The sequence below is a fragment of the Myotis brandtii genome, unplaced genomic scaffold, assembly GCF_000412655.1.
Source record: "Myotis brandtii unplaced genomic scaffold, ASM41265v1 scaffold77, whole genome shotgun sequence".
In the NCBI taxonomy this organism is placed as follows: Eukaryota; Metazoa; Chordata; class Mammalia; order Chiroptera; family Vespertilionidae; genus Myotis; species Myotis brandtii.
The window spans coordinates 4,063,250-4,079,161 of record NW_005371082.1 but is presented as its reverse complement, the minus strand read 5'-3'; the positions used below and the strand labels follow the sequence as shown (position 1 = coordinate 4,079,161).

Here is a 15,912-nt window from a genome sequence, read left to right as displayed (position 1 = left end):
CTTACCATGGCCAACCTTCAGAGCAGGGACAATTTCTGTCTGAAGATTATCCCTCCCTTGAAAAACTGATACTGGGGAAAGTCTCTCCCTTCAAGAGAGACACCATCTTCACACAGAAATGTGGACCACCACAAAATGACAGTAATGCTGGAATTGCTACATGTAAAACTCCCCTAGGAGACCTTAGCTTGTTCATTAACCAACTGACAGGCTAAAACTGTGCTCTTTGGAGGATATTTAGCCTTGATCAAAGAATATTCCTCATTTTCTCTGAGCAAACCTAAACTGTAGGATGAACTCCCATGGGGCAATAAGAGAGAAAAAGATCATGGGCCCAGTCAGCCTGTTGCCCCTAAGACCTTGGCTATTTCGTACAATCACAAAAGGATGTGAAGGAGCAAGAAGCTCCACATTAACTGACACATTATCAATACTACTAAAAAACATCAATAGTAAAAAGCAGAATTAGTTCCTAATCCAAACTAACTCCGACATTGACAAATTTTACGGAACCTTTATTTTCCTTTTTGTCTTAGAATATATCATGAATTTTAAAATATCAGGTATAGTTAGGGTGAAACATCTACTAATGAGTGTTTAAGCCAAATTCTTATTGCTTTTACAATATAAATATTTCAAGAAACTCAGTATAGCTATTAATTTTTATCATTGTTTTGAACAGGTTTTGTTTTTAAGAGCTATAGGCAGTTCCTAGGTTTGGGTGGAAGTCTCTTTTCTCTTTTTCATTTTGTCCCCATAAGTCAAGGAAGGGAGGAGGATGCTCAGATTACTGTGCACATGTCAGAGAATGGAATCCTGAGACCTGGAACACCTACTGTCTGTTGCTAAGGTTGCCACCACAGATGCAAGAAAAGTGACCCTGCACTTTCAGTCTATCTGTGGCAGCCAATATTGAATAAGGGAATACAGGAGGAAAACTTGGAGACAGAATTTTTACAACTCAAGTTTTACTTTGTGAATAGTAGAGAGCCTGTTTTACTTAAAAAAAATCTAAAATTTGAGTTAAAATAAAAAGAATCATGAATCTAATCTTTAAAAGATTAAAAATGAATTCATTAAAAATGAATACAGAAAATTATTTCACTTTAAAATTAACTGGTCACTGTTCAGCATCTCTAAGATTATATAAATCTCATAAATATGATACATTTAATTATAATCTTATAAATATAGATGAATGTATCATTTACCAAAGAAATTTCAGAAACTCAAAAAAGCAGATAAGCAAATGTATTAAATGTATTTGTATTTGTTACTGCCAACATTTGGAACTATTATTGCTTTTATAAGTTTAAAATGATAGGTTACATTACCTTAGATTGCTTCAAACAAGCATTTATGTTTTCTATTGTTTTCTCAAAACCATCTTTTCAACTAGGGTTGAACTTAACTAACCTAGTTGATTTGATCAGCATTAACTTGAAATTTGTGGTAGGGCCATGCCAGGTAATCATCTCCATAAAGAAATGAAATCCAAATTCATTCTAAAATCAATGTGTTCTTGAAAAATTAACACTTCATTCAAGGTTTCTTTAACTGCTAGATCAAAATTAATCCAATGGCACTGTTCATGTTTTGTTTAATGTGAGTCTTTTTATGCATGTAAATTTTTACACTTGCATTTTGCCCTAAAAGATATGCCAGACAATCATTTCCTGGTTATATAACTGCTTATAATATGTATTACTGTCTCTTAATTCTGACTTGCTACCAAATCTTACTACCTTGCTCTAATTTAGAGAGGGTTTATAGAATAGCAGTTTCCGGCCACAAATACATGGATTATGCCAGTGACCCCAAGACCACTTTCTTTCCTTGGGACTTAAGCCCAGGGTTTAGGAATCCAGTGTTATTTACATTTATTTTTTTATTTTTATTATTTTTATTGGTTATTACATAAGTGTCCTTATCCCCACGTTATCCCCTATCCCCCCCACTCATGCCCTCACCCCCCTGTTGTCTGTGTCCATTGTTTAGGCCTATATGCTTGCATATACGTCCTTTGGTTGATCTTTCCCCCTTACCCCCACCATCCCCTACCTTCCCTCTGAGGTTTGACGGTCTTATTGATGCTTTTCTGGGCCAGTGTAGCTGCTTGATGCCAGGGGGAGCCCCTGCCTCGGCCCTCCACTGAGCTAGTCTACGACTCCTGTCTGCACTCAGGTATGGCTCTTATAACAAGTGGAAAGGAGCAGTGACCTATCTCTATTTTGATTACATCAACATTTTAAAAAATAGCCTGTTCAGTGTTTTTCATAAGTCATAAACACTGGAATGTGAATAATTTTACTTTTATACCAGTTACATTTTAATCATTGATGTTGCCCCAAACCTTAATCACCACTATGGAACCTGACTTTTTAACAACAACAAATCTTTGGTTTTCCTCCTAATCTATTAACTTAAAGTTTAAAATAATTTCTACTTCTGTTTTTCAATTTCTACTTCCAGTATCATCTTTCTACATTATACTAAGATTAGAGCATAGTATAAAGTTAAAATTTGCTTCAATTTTCATGCCATGCTACTGTTCATGATAATATTGTTACCAATGAAACATCATAGTTTGTATGCATTGTTATCTTTGATCTTTTTTGATTCTCCCAATGATCTCCCAACAACAAACAACATGACATGATTATTGATTATTTATTGTATAATAAGGAGGAAACAGAGGCAGGGCTGGGGAAACTGGTTGGTCCAGAGTTACAGAGTTGGTAGTGGCAGCTCAGGGCTGGGACTGGGGCTTCCAGTGTTCCAGACACAGCAGGCTGGCAATGCTTAATAGCTTTTCTTCACCTCTGCTTATTAAAGTTTTGATCCCCAGGAAATAAGTAATACAGTACCTGGTTTAAGATTGCAATTTATAGCATCATAACACTTTGCAACGGAAGCCTAAGTATTAGTCCTGGACATCAGCATTTCAGGAAGTAAAATGATTCACCCCAAGTTCATGATTTATGTCAGTGGTTGACAGAAAGTTACCTTTGTAAGTCAATATTAGAATAAGAATGAGAATCTTCTATAAAGTTTATCTTTGTCCCATATCTATTCCTCTTCTTGGGACTAAAAGCAGTTAGAGGTGATTTATTTTATTTTATTATTTTGTTTTAGGATATTTTTTAAGTTTGCACCTTTTTTATTTTATTATTATTATTATTTTGGTTGATTTTTTAGAGAGAGAGGAAGGGAGAGAGAGAGAGAAACATCAATGTGAGAGCAATACATTGATCTGCTGCCTCCCTCACACACCCTACTGAGGATCAAGCCCAAAACCAGGAATCCAACCAGCTGCTTTTCGTTGCCCAGTAAGATGCCCAGCAAAATGAGCCACACCAGCCAGGGATAAAGGTGATTTATTAATGTAAGGAGTTCATTTCCACATTCAGGAATATCAAGCACAGGTTTGCCAGTGTTAGACGCTAACAATGCAGAGATGAAAGATACAGCCTCTACTCTCAAGGAACATACAAGTCAACCCTCTAAATAATTGATAGATTACATAATTCACATACCTGTTGAATTATTATTAGTCTACATAGCAGAGAGAGTGTAAAGTAGGCAATTAGCACAAGAAAAAAAAAAGAAAGAAAGAAAAGCCAGAAGCCTAATAACACACAAGAAGAATAATGAGCCCCCAGACATTGAATGTGGTATCACTAAGAAAGGGGAAAGTTGTTTTAGTTGCTTCTTAAGAGAAACAAGAATATATAAGAACATCATAAAGTGTTTAATATGGGTTGAATCTTTATTTATGTGTGTTTTTCTTTGAAACATAGATGTCTCATAAAATGTGTAATTTAAAAGTGAAATTCTTTTAAACAAATTATTTTATTTGTACAAGCAATTTATAATTCAACATCTCTAAAGTAAGAGTGTAATATGCATTAATTTGATTTAAATAAGGACAGATAAAGTTTAGTTTGCTTTATACTCTGTTCTTAATATTAAAAGTATAAGAAAACCACACTTAACTATCTTGAATTTTCATTGCTGCAGTCCTCCTTAAAACATACAGATTTCAGAATTTTGACCTCTTTTTGGAGGTCACGTAGAACAACTTTGGGTTTTTTGTTTGTTTGTTTTAGAGTTTTTATTCCCACTTAGATAGATGGCCAACTTTTTCTCATGGAATGACACCCTCTATTTAGAATCTTACTCTGTAGAAGCCATGGCAAACATAACTGAGCTTTATTTCCATCAATTCAAGCATGAGATTATGGACTTTCTTGCCTTCCAGAAGCTTACAGTCCAAGGTAGAAATGCTCCTGGCAACAAGCATTCACTCATTCAATATGCATTGACAACCCGCCATGGACTAGCAATGCTGGGTGCTGGAGATGCAAGGGTGAACATTTACAGAGGAAAAAGCTGGGTGCCGTAGTTAATGAACTTCTACCATGATTGAAGCACCATCCCAACTTCTCCAGGCTTAAAATGTACTTGTATATGACTCTGAAAATCCTGAAGCCTTTTTATTTAAAACACTCAAACACTACTTTTTTTACATAAAAATATTTTATACAACATATGCAGATAGCACAAGAATCAAAGTTGGGGAAACAAAGATAATTTTAATCAGCTAACTCGTTCAATTTGTCAACTCTTTAATTTTTTCAAACACCATCAAAGGCAGATTGTTAGATATTAATTTTTAGCTCAGTCTTTTCCTTTAGTATAGATATTTCAGCCTTATACATTTTATGGAGGATTTTTTCTGCTCTGGGGTTCCAAGGAAATGATTGAAAACAAAATGCACCAAGAAAGTCAAGAGGGCTAATGATTCATGACTTTGTTTTTAGAATTTTTTTACTGAACATAAAACTCAATCCTCCTTCCATTCTCTTTTCATGAACTCATCAACTCCTCTTAATGCTCACCCTCAGCAGTTGAGTATCTCCAAAGATATTCTTCAAAACCTTGAACCATTATTTTGACCCACTGTCTATATGGGGGCAGCAGCCTACCCCAACTACTTTTATAAACTCTTTACTGTTAATGCCTCATGTTATTAAAGAAATATTTCCTAAATGTCTATTGTATTTCAGTCATATATTGGTTCTCAAAGATACAAAGACAATTTATACCATAGCTCTTGATTTCAAATTGGGAAGGCAAACATCTATATCATTTATAATAAATAATTTTGTGTTATGACAACCCGGAGGAAGAAGGGGTTAAATCTCATTAGTGAGGTAAGAGAAAGCTTCCAAGAGAAAAGGACTTATAAACTGGAATCTGAAGGATCTTGTGAGAATATGAAGAGCCAGGAGGGCATACCACCTGACGACACAATGTGAATTAAGGCACAAAGGCATGAAGGTATATTTAAGGAACAGTTGCTAGTTCAATATGAATAAATGCTAGGATAGGAAAGGGTTGAAGAAGATGTTGACAACTCAGTTGTGGTCAGAAGACATATTTTTGTGTAGGTATTGGCAGAGGTGTGAAAAAGAATTTTTAGCAAGACCATGTTTGATTTTTATTTGAATTTTAGAAACTGATGCAGTGGAAGAGAGGATGGCTCAAAGGTCTGGGAGACTCCATGAGGCCACTGCAGTCATTCTGGAAATAAATTGATAGGACAGAATTTAAGTAGCAATGTTGGGAATTGGGGAGGTGTCTAAAGGGAAATGAAACCAGAAATTTAAGTGGAAATGAGGCTAGAGGAAGAGAGGAATCAGAGATCAGAAGCAGATCTGTCAACTGAGGAGGAGAGGTAGGGAATGTGTTCCATTTAAGACATATGGAGTGACATCTATTTGTACATGGCTGCTGACAAGACAGCAGGGAGGAAGATAGTGTGGTAGAGTAAAAGAGTGAAAGGGGCATGTGTGGACATGTGTGGTGTGTGTGTGTAAGTAAGGGACAGTTAGATCTCACAGTAGTCCCGGAGACTGGCAGATAGGGCTCTCCTAGACAGGGAGCCCCCACTGCCACTGTAGGCACTTCCAGGGTGGCTCGACTTTGGCATGGAACCCATGCCATCTTGTAGAGGGGAGCAACAGAGGCCAGGAGTGCTGCCACACCACATTCCGGACTGACCTCAGACATCACATTGGGACCTGTGCAGGGAGCCGCTTGCCAGCCATAACCCATGTGTAACCACTACCATGCCCCGGCAGTGAGCAGCACAGTACCGCAACTGGGGTCCTAGACATCTACAGTAAGTGCATGTCAGACAGACCTCCTGAGCTGTGCCTCCTCACTGGAGCCCAAACCCAGCGCTTCTGGACCCTGCGCTGTGAGTGCAAGCCAGAGGTATCCCCCACCCCACTCCATCCCTGGTCCCAGTACAGAGCCACAACCCAGTGTGCACTACACCCTAAACCAGACAGAGCCCTCGTCTGGCATTCGCCTCGCCCTGGCACAGGCAGCTGCAGCCTGGTGGGCACTGCATCCCCAGCAGAGACAGAATTGCCCAGTGTGCGCACTGGACCCAGCCCAAACAGAGCCTCTGGCCAGTGCGTGCCCAGCTCCCAGCACAGACAGAACAGTCAACTAGCACACACCCTATCCCTGGCCCAGGTCAGAGCTGCTGGTGCAACCTCGTGTGCCTAGCCACAGGTCACAGGACCACACTGCAAGTGCACTGCCAGAAGGACCTAGGGCACCATCCTGCCTTGGGTGCTGGGGCCACACAGTGAACTGCATGCCAGAGGGCTCTGGGCACTCACAGGGAGTCACACACCAGAGGAACTGGGCACATGCCCTCACCAACCCTGAGAAATGGACAACTGAGGGACCAGAACCATGGAAGAAGGGGGTACAACTCAGAGCAGAGACAATAAAGGTGTAAAACTCAAGGCATACCCAGCCCCCGGGCTAGCGAATCCCTGGCCATTGGACTGCTAAGGGCTTCAACCCCTCTTACCCCAAGCAGAAAGCCCAGGGCCATAAATAGACACCAAAAATGGGGTACAAAGGAAAAAAAGTAAAGGAGGAATTGCCAGAAAAGGAACTAAATAAAGTGGAGCAATCAATATGTCAGAGAAAAAATTCAGAGTAAGGGTCATACAGTTCCTAAAACAGCTGGATGAGAAAATCAACAACATATGTAAGAAGCAAGAGGAAATGAAGAATGATATAGCTACAATAAGGAACACAATGAGGGTTTCAACACTAGACTAGAAGAAGCAAAGGACCAAATCAGTGAGTTAGAAGACAGGGTTGTAAAAAACACCCAATCAGAACAGCAATTGGAGAAAAAATATTAGGAAGCAGGAGGAGAGCTTAAGGGAGCTTTAGGACAACATGAAATGAAGCAACATCCGTATAATAGGTGTGCCAGAAGGACAAGAAGAGGAGAAAGGATTAGAAAATCTTTTTGAAGAAATAATGACAGAAAACTTCTTGGATTTGGGGAAGAAAAAGTCACACAAGCACAGAGTCCCGAACAAGATGAACCCTAAAAGATCCACACCAAGATACATTGCAATTACAATGGCAAACATTAATGACAAAGAGAGAATCTTAAGGGCTTCAAGAGAGAGACAGAACGTTACCTACAAGGTATCTCCCATTAGATTATCAAATGACTTCTCAACAGAAACACATCAGACCAGAAGGGAATAGAATGAAATATAAAAAGTGATGCAAAGCAAGGGACTGAATCCAAGAATACTCTATCCAGTAAGGCTATCATTCAAAATTAAAGGGGAAATCAGGAGCTTCGCAGACAAATACAGACTAAGAGAGTGTAAAACTACCAAGCCAGCGATGCAAGAAATGCTAAAGGGACTGTGGTAAAAAGAAGAAATAGAAAGGGAAAAAAAGAACACAGACATAAAGAATAAAAATGCTACAAACAAGTACTTATCAATAATAACCTTAAACATAAATGGATTAAATGCTCCAATCAAAAGACATTGGGTGGCTGAATTGATAAGAAAACATGATCCATATATCTGCTGTCTACAAGAGACCCACCTCAGAACACAGGACTCACACAGACAGAAAGTGAAAGGCTGGAAATTAATAAAAAACTGTGGGAGCAATACTTATATCTGACAAAATGGGCCTCAAAGTGAAGGCCATAACTAGAGATAAGTAAGGCCACTTCATAATACTAAAGGGATTGATACAACAGGATATAACTCTGGTAAACATATATGCACCCAACACAGGAGCAACCAAATACATAAAACAAAACAAAAAACAAACAAACAAAAAAAACTTCTGGAAGATATCAAGGGAGAGATAGACAGCAATACAATCATAATAAGGGTCTATAATACCCCATTGACATCACTGGATAAATCTTCTAGGCAAAAAATCAACAAAGAAACAGCAATCCTAAATGACTCACTAGATCAGATGGAACTAATTGACATCTTCAGAACATTTCACTCCAAAGCTACAGAATATACATTCTTCTCAATTGCTCACAAGACATTTTCAAAGATAGACCACATATTGGGACACAGGCAAAGTCTCTTCAAATTCACAAAGACTGAAATTGTATAAAATTAGAAAACAACTACAATAAAAACAATTAAAAAAATCAAATACTTGGAAGCTAAATAGCATGCTATTAAACAATGATTGGGTTACTGAAGAGTTAAAGAAGAAATAAAAACAGCCTGGAAACAAATGACAATGAAAACATAACAATGCAAAATCTATGGAACACAGTGAAAGCAGTCCTGAGAGAAAAGTTCATAGCACTACAGGCTACCTAAAAAAACAAACAAACAAACAAACAACAGAAAAACTGGAAATAAACTATCTAACCCTATAATTTAAAGAATTAGAAAGAGAGCAACAAGAAAAGTCCAGAGTAAGCAGAAGAAAGGAAATAATAAAGATCAGAGTGGAAATAAATGACATGGAGACCAAAAAAAAAGTACAAAAGGTCAATAAAACCAAGAGCTGGTTCTTTGAAAGGATAAACAAGATTGATGAACCTCTAGTCAGGATCACCAAGAAGTAAAGAGAGAGGACCCAAACAAACAAAATCAGATATGAAAGAGGTGAAGTAACAACTGACCCCACAGAAACACAATGGATTGTGAAAAAAATGCTATGAAAAACTCTAGTCCAACAAACTGGACAACCTAGACAAAACGAACGTATTTACACAAAAATGCAATCTTCCAAAACTAAATCAGGAAAAATAAAAAAATCTGAATAAGCCAATAACTATGGAGGAAATTGAAGCAGTGATCAAAAACTTCCAGCAAACCAAAGGTCTGGTCCTATGGCTTCATAAAGGAGTTTTATCAAACATTCAAAGAACTAAAACCTATCCTCCTCAGACAATTCCAAAAAATTCAAGAGGAAGGAACACTTCTAAGCTCTTTCTATGAAACCACCATTCGCTAATCCTAAAACCAGATAAAGACACTACAAAGAAAGAGAATTACAGGCTAATATCCCTGATGAACATCGCGGCTAAAAATCTCAACAAATTCTAGAAAATCAGATCCAGCATTACATTAGAAAGATCATACTAGTACACCATGATAAAGTGGGATTTATTCCGGGGATACAAGGCTAGTACAATATGCGAAAATCAATAAATGTGATACATCACATAAACAAATTGAGAGACAAAAATCACATAATCATATCAATCAATGCAGAAAAAGCATTTGACAAAATTCAACACCCTTTCTTGATAAAAACTCTCAGCAAAGTTGGAATAGAGGGATCATACCTCAACATAATAAAAGCCTTATATGACAAACCTACAGCCAACATCATACTCAATGGGCAAAAACTAAAACCATTTCCCCTAAGAACAGGACCAAGCCAGGGACGCCCACTTTCACCACTCCTGTTTGACATAGTACTGGAAGTGCTAGCCATAGGGATCAGACAAGAAATAAAATATATCCGAATTGGAAAAGAAATAAAACTGTCATTATTCGCAGATGACAGGATATTGTACATAGAAAACCCTAAAGTCTCCACCAAAAAAAAACTAATTGATTTAATAAATGAATTTTGCAAGGTAACAGGATACAAAATTAACACCCAGAAATCTATGGCCTTTTTATACACCAAAAATGAACTCACAGAAAGAGAAACTAAAAACCAACCCCATTCACCATTGCAGCAAAAACATTAAGATACCTAGGAATAAAGTTGACTAAGGATATAAAAGTCCTGTACTCTGAAAACTACAGGAAATTGGAAAAAGAGATAGAGGAAGACATAAACAAGTGGAAGGATATACCATGTTCATGGATTAGTAGAATCATCATTATCAAAATGTACATACCACCCAGAACAATCTATAGATTCAATGCAATCCCTATTAAAATAACAATGCCTAGAACAGACACTCCAAAAGTATATATATCATAAAAAATGACCCCGAATAAGCACAGCAATCTTGAGAAAAAAAAAAGATCAAAGTTGGAGGGATCATAATAACAGACACCCAGTTATAATACAAAGCCACTGTTCTCAAAACAGCATGGTTACTGGTGCAAAAACAGACACATGGACCAACTGAAGAGGATAGAGAATCAGGCAGTCACCCCAAACCAGTTCACTCAATTGATATTTGACAAAGGAGGCAAGATCATACAATAGTCAAGACAGTCTCTTCAATAAATGGTGTTGGGTAAATTGGACAGGGACATGCCAAAAAAAATGAAAGTAGACCACCAACTTACACCATACACAAAAATAAATTCAAAATAGATAAAAAACTTAAATGTAAGAAGGGAAACCATTTATCTTAGAAGAATCCATAGGCAGAAAAATATCAGACAAATGTTGTAGCAATATCTTTGCTGATACAGCTCCTAGGGCAATGGAAACTAAGGAGAAAATAAACAAATGGGACTACATCAAAATAAAAAGCTTCTGCACAGCAAAAGAAACCATCAGCAAAACAACAAGAAAGCCCACTGCATGGGAGAACATATTTACCAATGCTATCTCAGATAAGGGTTTAATCTTCAAAATTTACAGAGAACTCATACAACTTAACAAAAGGAAGATAAACAATCCAATCAAAAAATGGGCAAAGGACCTAAATAGACACTTTTTAAAAGAGGACATATAGAAGGTGAAGAGACATATAAAAACGTGTTCAATGTCACTAATCATCCTAGAGATGCAAATCAAAATGACAATGAGGTACCATTTCACACCTGTCAGAATGGCTATCATCAACAAATTGACAAATGACAAGTGCTGACGAGGATGTGGAGAAAAAGGAACCCTTTTGCATTGCTGGTGGGAATGCAGACTGGTGCAGCCACTCTGGAAAACAGTATGGATTTCCGCAAAAAATTAAAAAATGAAACTTCCATTTAACCCAGTAATCGCACTTCTAGGAATATATCCCAAGAAATCAGAACTATCCATCAGAAAGTACATATGCACCGCTATGTTCATAGCAGCACAATTTTTAATTGCTAAGGTTTGGAAACAGCCTAAGTGCCCATCAGCAGATGACTGAATTAAAAAACTGTGGCACATCTACACAATGGAATACTATGCTGCTGTAAGAAAGTGAGAACTCTTATGATTCACAACAGCATGGATGGACATGGAGAGCATTATGCTAAGTGAAATAAGCCAGTCAGAGAAAGATAAATATCACATGACCTCACTTATTTGTAGAATATAATGAACAACATAAACTGATGAACAAAAAAAAGATCCAGAGTCTGAGAAGCATTGAACAAACTGTCAAACTTCAGAAGGCAGGGGATGGGGGGAAGTTAATAGATCAAGCATGCATATAAGCATAACCAATGGACACAGACACTAGGGGTTTTGGGTATGTGCTGGGAGGTGGAGGTGGCCGGGGAGAGGTCAATGGGGGGAAATGGAAACATATAATACTATATGTAATATTTTAAACAATAAATAATTTAACACAAAAATAAATAAAACGTTGAATTTTAAGTTATTTATTATAAATAAATAAATAAATAAATAAATAAATAAATAAATAAATAAATAAATAAATAAATAAATAAATAAATAAATAAATAAATAAATAAATAAATAAATAAATAAATAAATAAATAAATAAATAAATAAATAAATAAATAAATAAATAAATAAATAAATAAATAAATAAATAAATAAATAAATAAATAAATAAATAAATAAATAAATAAATAAATAAATAAATAAATAAATAAATAAATAAATAACTGTGGTACATCTACACAATGGAATACTATACTGCTGTAAAAAAGTAAGAACTCTTACAATTTGCAACAGCATGGATGGAACTGGAGAGCATTATGCTAAGCAAAATAAGTCAGTCAGAGAAAGATAAATATCACATGATATCATTCATTTATGAAATATAATGAACAACATAAACTGATGAACAAAAACAGATCCAGAGACAGAGAAGCATTGATCAGACCATCAAACCTCAGAGGGAAGGTAGGGGAGGCTGGGGGTAAGGGAGAGATATCAACCAAAGGGCTTGTATGCATGCATATAAGCCTAACCAATGGACACAGACACCAATGGGGTGAGGGCATGAGTGGGGGGGGGCAATGGGAGGATAAGGACTCATATGTAATACCTTAATCAATAAAGAAAAAAAATAAAAAATAAATATAAAAGAAAAGTAGTCTTATGTTTTCTTGATGTAGTGTCCCCTTTATCATTATAAAGTGTCGATCTTTTTTTCTTGTTATCTTCATTGTCTTGAAATCTATTCTGTCAGGTATAAATATGGCTACACCTGCTTTTCTGTGGATGTTATTTGCTTGGAGAATAATTTGCCACCTTTTTATTTTGAATCTACTTTTGTCTTTGCAGCTTAGATGTATCATATAGGTGGGGTTTTTTCTTTTCCACTCTGGTATGCTGTGCCTTTTTATTGGTGAATTCAGGCCATTTAAATTAAGGGTAATTATTGATGCATGAGGATTTCTTATAGCCATTTTATTTATTTATTTTTTCCTTGTAGATCTGTGCCTCCGTTGGTTCTTTTCCTTTGTGTTTCTGTCTGTTGTTTTTGTTTGGTGGTATTCCATACTTCTTTCCTCTTTTTTAAAGCTATGTGTCCATGTTTGGGGATTATTGTGGTTACCATTAGGTTTATATAAAATAAACTTGCACATATACCATAGTTTTTTTTTCTTTTGAGTGTTTCTTATCTTCATCCTCCTTTGCCAGTTCAGACCTTTCCACTCTCCCCTTTTAGGTTTTTGTTGTTATAAATTATCCCTGTTTATGCTGTAAGTTTTTGTTGATCTTACTTGTGTAGTGCTGTGACTTTATTATCTTTGTTTTATTTTTTTATTTTTTAAAATATATTTTATTGACTTTTTACAGAAAGGAAGGGAGAGGGATAGAGAGTTAGCATCGATGATGAGAGAGAAACATCGATCAGCTGCCTCCTGCACACCCCCTACTGGGGATGTGCCTGCAACCAAGGTATATGCCCCTGACCAAAATTGAACCTGGGACCTTTCAGTCCTCAGGCCAACGCTCTATCCACTGAGACAAACCGGTTAGGGCTATTATCTTTGTTTTAGGTAGAATGACACCTGTGAGTATTTCCTGCAATGGAAGTTTTTTGGTGATAAAATTCCTCAGCTTCTGTATGTCTGGGGATATCTTTATTCTCCTCCATCTTTAAAGGATAATTTTACTGGATATATTATTCATGCTGGTAATTTCTTTCTTTCAGATGTTTGAATATTTGGTTCCACTCTCTTTTGGCTTGTAGAGTTTCTGCTGAGAGGTCAGTTGAAATTCTGATGGGTTTTCCTTTGTAGGTCACATTCTTCTTTTCCCTGGCTGCTTTGAGAATTTTTTCTCTGTCATTAATTTTTGACATTTTTAATACCAAGTGCCTTGGACAGGGCCTCTTTGGATTGAGGTGACTAGGTGTTCTGTTTCCTTCTTGAATTCATGGATCTAGTTCTTCCCATAGGTTTGGGACATTCTCCTTAGCTATTTGTTTGAATGGGCTCTCTTTTCCTTATTCCCTCTCTTGCTCTTCTGGAATAACTATTATTCTAATATAGCTTTTTCTGATGGAGTCAGATAGTTCTCATAGGGCGCATTCATTTTATCTATGCTGAGGTCTCTCTCTTCCGTCTGCATCATTTCTAGATTCCTATCATTGATATCACTAATTCTTTCCTCCATCTGGTTTGCTCTGTTTTCTATGCTCAATAGTTTACTGTTAATCTACTTAACTGCATGCTTCATTTCTAGATTTTCATGTTGGTTCTTTTTAAAAGTTTCAATCTCTTTGGTAAAATACTTATTTTGTTCATTGATTTGTTTTATGAGTGCATTGAGTTGCCTGTGTATGTTTTCTCACATCTCATTGAGTATTTTCAGAACTGCAATCTTGAAATCTCTGTCATTTATATCATATATTTCCATGCGTTCCTGCCTATTTTCTGGGGATTTTTCATTTTCTTTTGGATCATTCTCACTACTGTGGTTATTCATGGTATTTGCTATTCTCCTTTGCCTAGGCATTTATATCTGTATATTAGTGACTCAAAGCAGCTTCCTCTGAAAAGGTCTTTCTACTATTTTATAGTAGATGGCACTGAATTATAGTATGTTTTACCTCTGTGATCTCCCAGTCTTTACCTTCAGTGCTCCCATAAGTACAGCCTTGATTCTTGGGGGTGCAGTTTGTTTTGCCCTCATGGTAATGGTGACCCCTGAATTCTGTGGAGTACTGCCCAAGCACCCAACTTGGGGATCAGTCACAGAGGGAAACAGTGGTTTTACTGCAATAGCTCTTGGTTACAGGTAATATGCTCCTCAACCCAACTCCAAGGCCAAGGGGAGTCGAATTTTGGGAGTCCAACTGGTTGCAGGGCTCTGTGGTTATGTTTTTTTGTCTGAAACACCAGTGCCCCAACTGACAGTAGAGAGCTGCAGGGCAGAACCCTGTGCTCTATCAGGCCTCTGCTGGCTCAGTCACTGTTTGCTCAGCTCACTGCTCACCCTGCTGGACTACTCCCTGCAGCTCTCTGTCCTCCCAGCTGAAAAAGTACCTTCTACTACTGGCTTCCTCCCCTTTCCAGGCCAAGCCTCAAGCTTCCAGCTGCAGGGCTGTGTCTGCTGACCATCTGTGCTTTCCTCTCTCTTTGTCTCTCCGTTTGTTCATGGTTGCCCATCTGTAGATGTTTCAGTGCCAGAGTCTCTCAGGCATGCCTCTGTGTTGAGCAAGGAATTCTTTGCTGAATTATAGTTGATGAACTTGTTGAAATTTCAGGAGGAGAGGCCAGGGCCTCTCTCACTGCCATTCATCTGAACACTCCACGTATCACTTTATACCTCAGTTTCCTCATCTGTAAAATGATACTGCCTGTCTCACAAAGTTATTGTGAGAGTGAAATGAGATCACATATATGCATATATATTTGTGTATCTGTATGTATGTGTGTTTATATACACATGCATGTATGTGTATATATATATATAACATTGAAAATAAGTTCTTCAATAAACTGAGGTGAAAGTTTTTTATTGTTTTCTTTTTCTTTTTTAAACAATGTATTCCTAAGGCTGATTTCCTAAGAATCCACTCCCCCTTCCCTAATTGGCTTTATAAGATTAGCGTCTCAAAATTTTAATATGTCAATACTATGTTTGCTTCCCCATTTGCTCATTTTTTCCCCAATCTGTTTAGCCTTTTGGTACAACAAAAAGGCATAAAGTGGAGAAGCGGGCAAAGAAAACATTACATTAATAAAACATGTTTTTCCATCAACTCCTAGGGATATTTTGCTTACTGGTTTATTAGTTGCCCACAGCTCTTTAGTTCTTGCCTCTTTAGGAGCCCTTCCCATAGAGGCCACTGGCTGGGAAGTCCAGTGAAAAGAGGCCTGAGCATCAAGCTCAGTAAGGATGGACTGTAGAAAGCAAGCAAATTAAAGCATGCTCAGTGCTCTCTACTTTAAGCTGCCAAAAAAAGAAAAA

General features: G+C 37.2%; 1 protein-coding gene across 4 annotated transcripts in view; it reads left to right on the top strand.

Annotated features, from left to right (window-relative positions):
- The window catches only part of DCLK1 (doublecortin-like kinase 1), a 520,253-nt gene that overhangs the window by 387,426 nt on the left and 116,915 nt on the right, over positions 1 to 15,912 (top strand). The window lies entirely within an intron of this gene.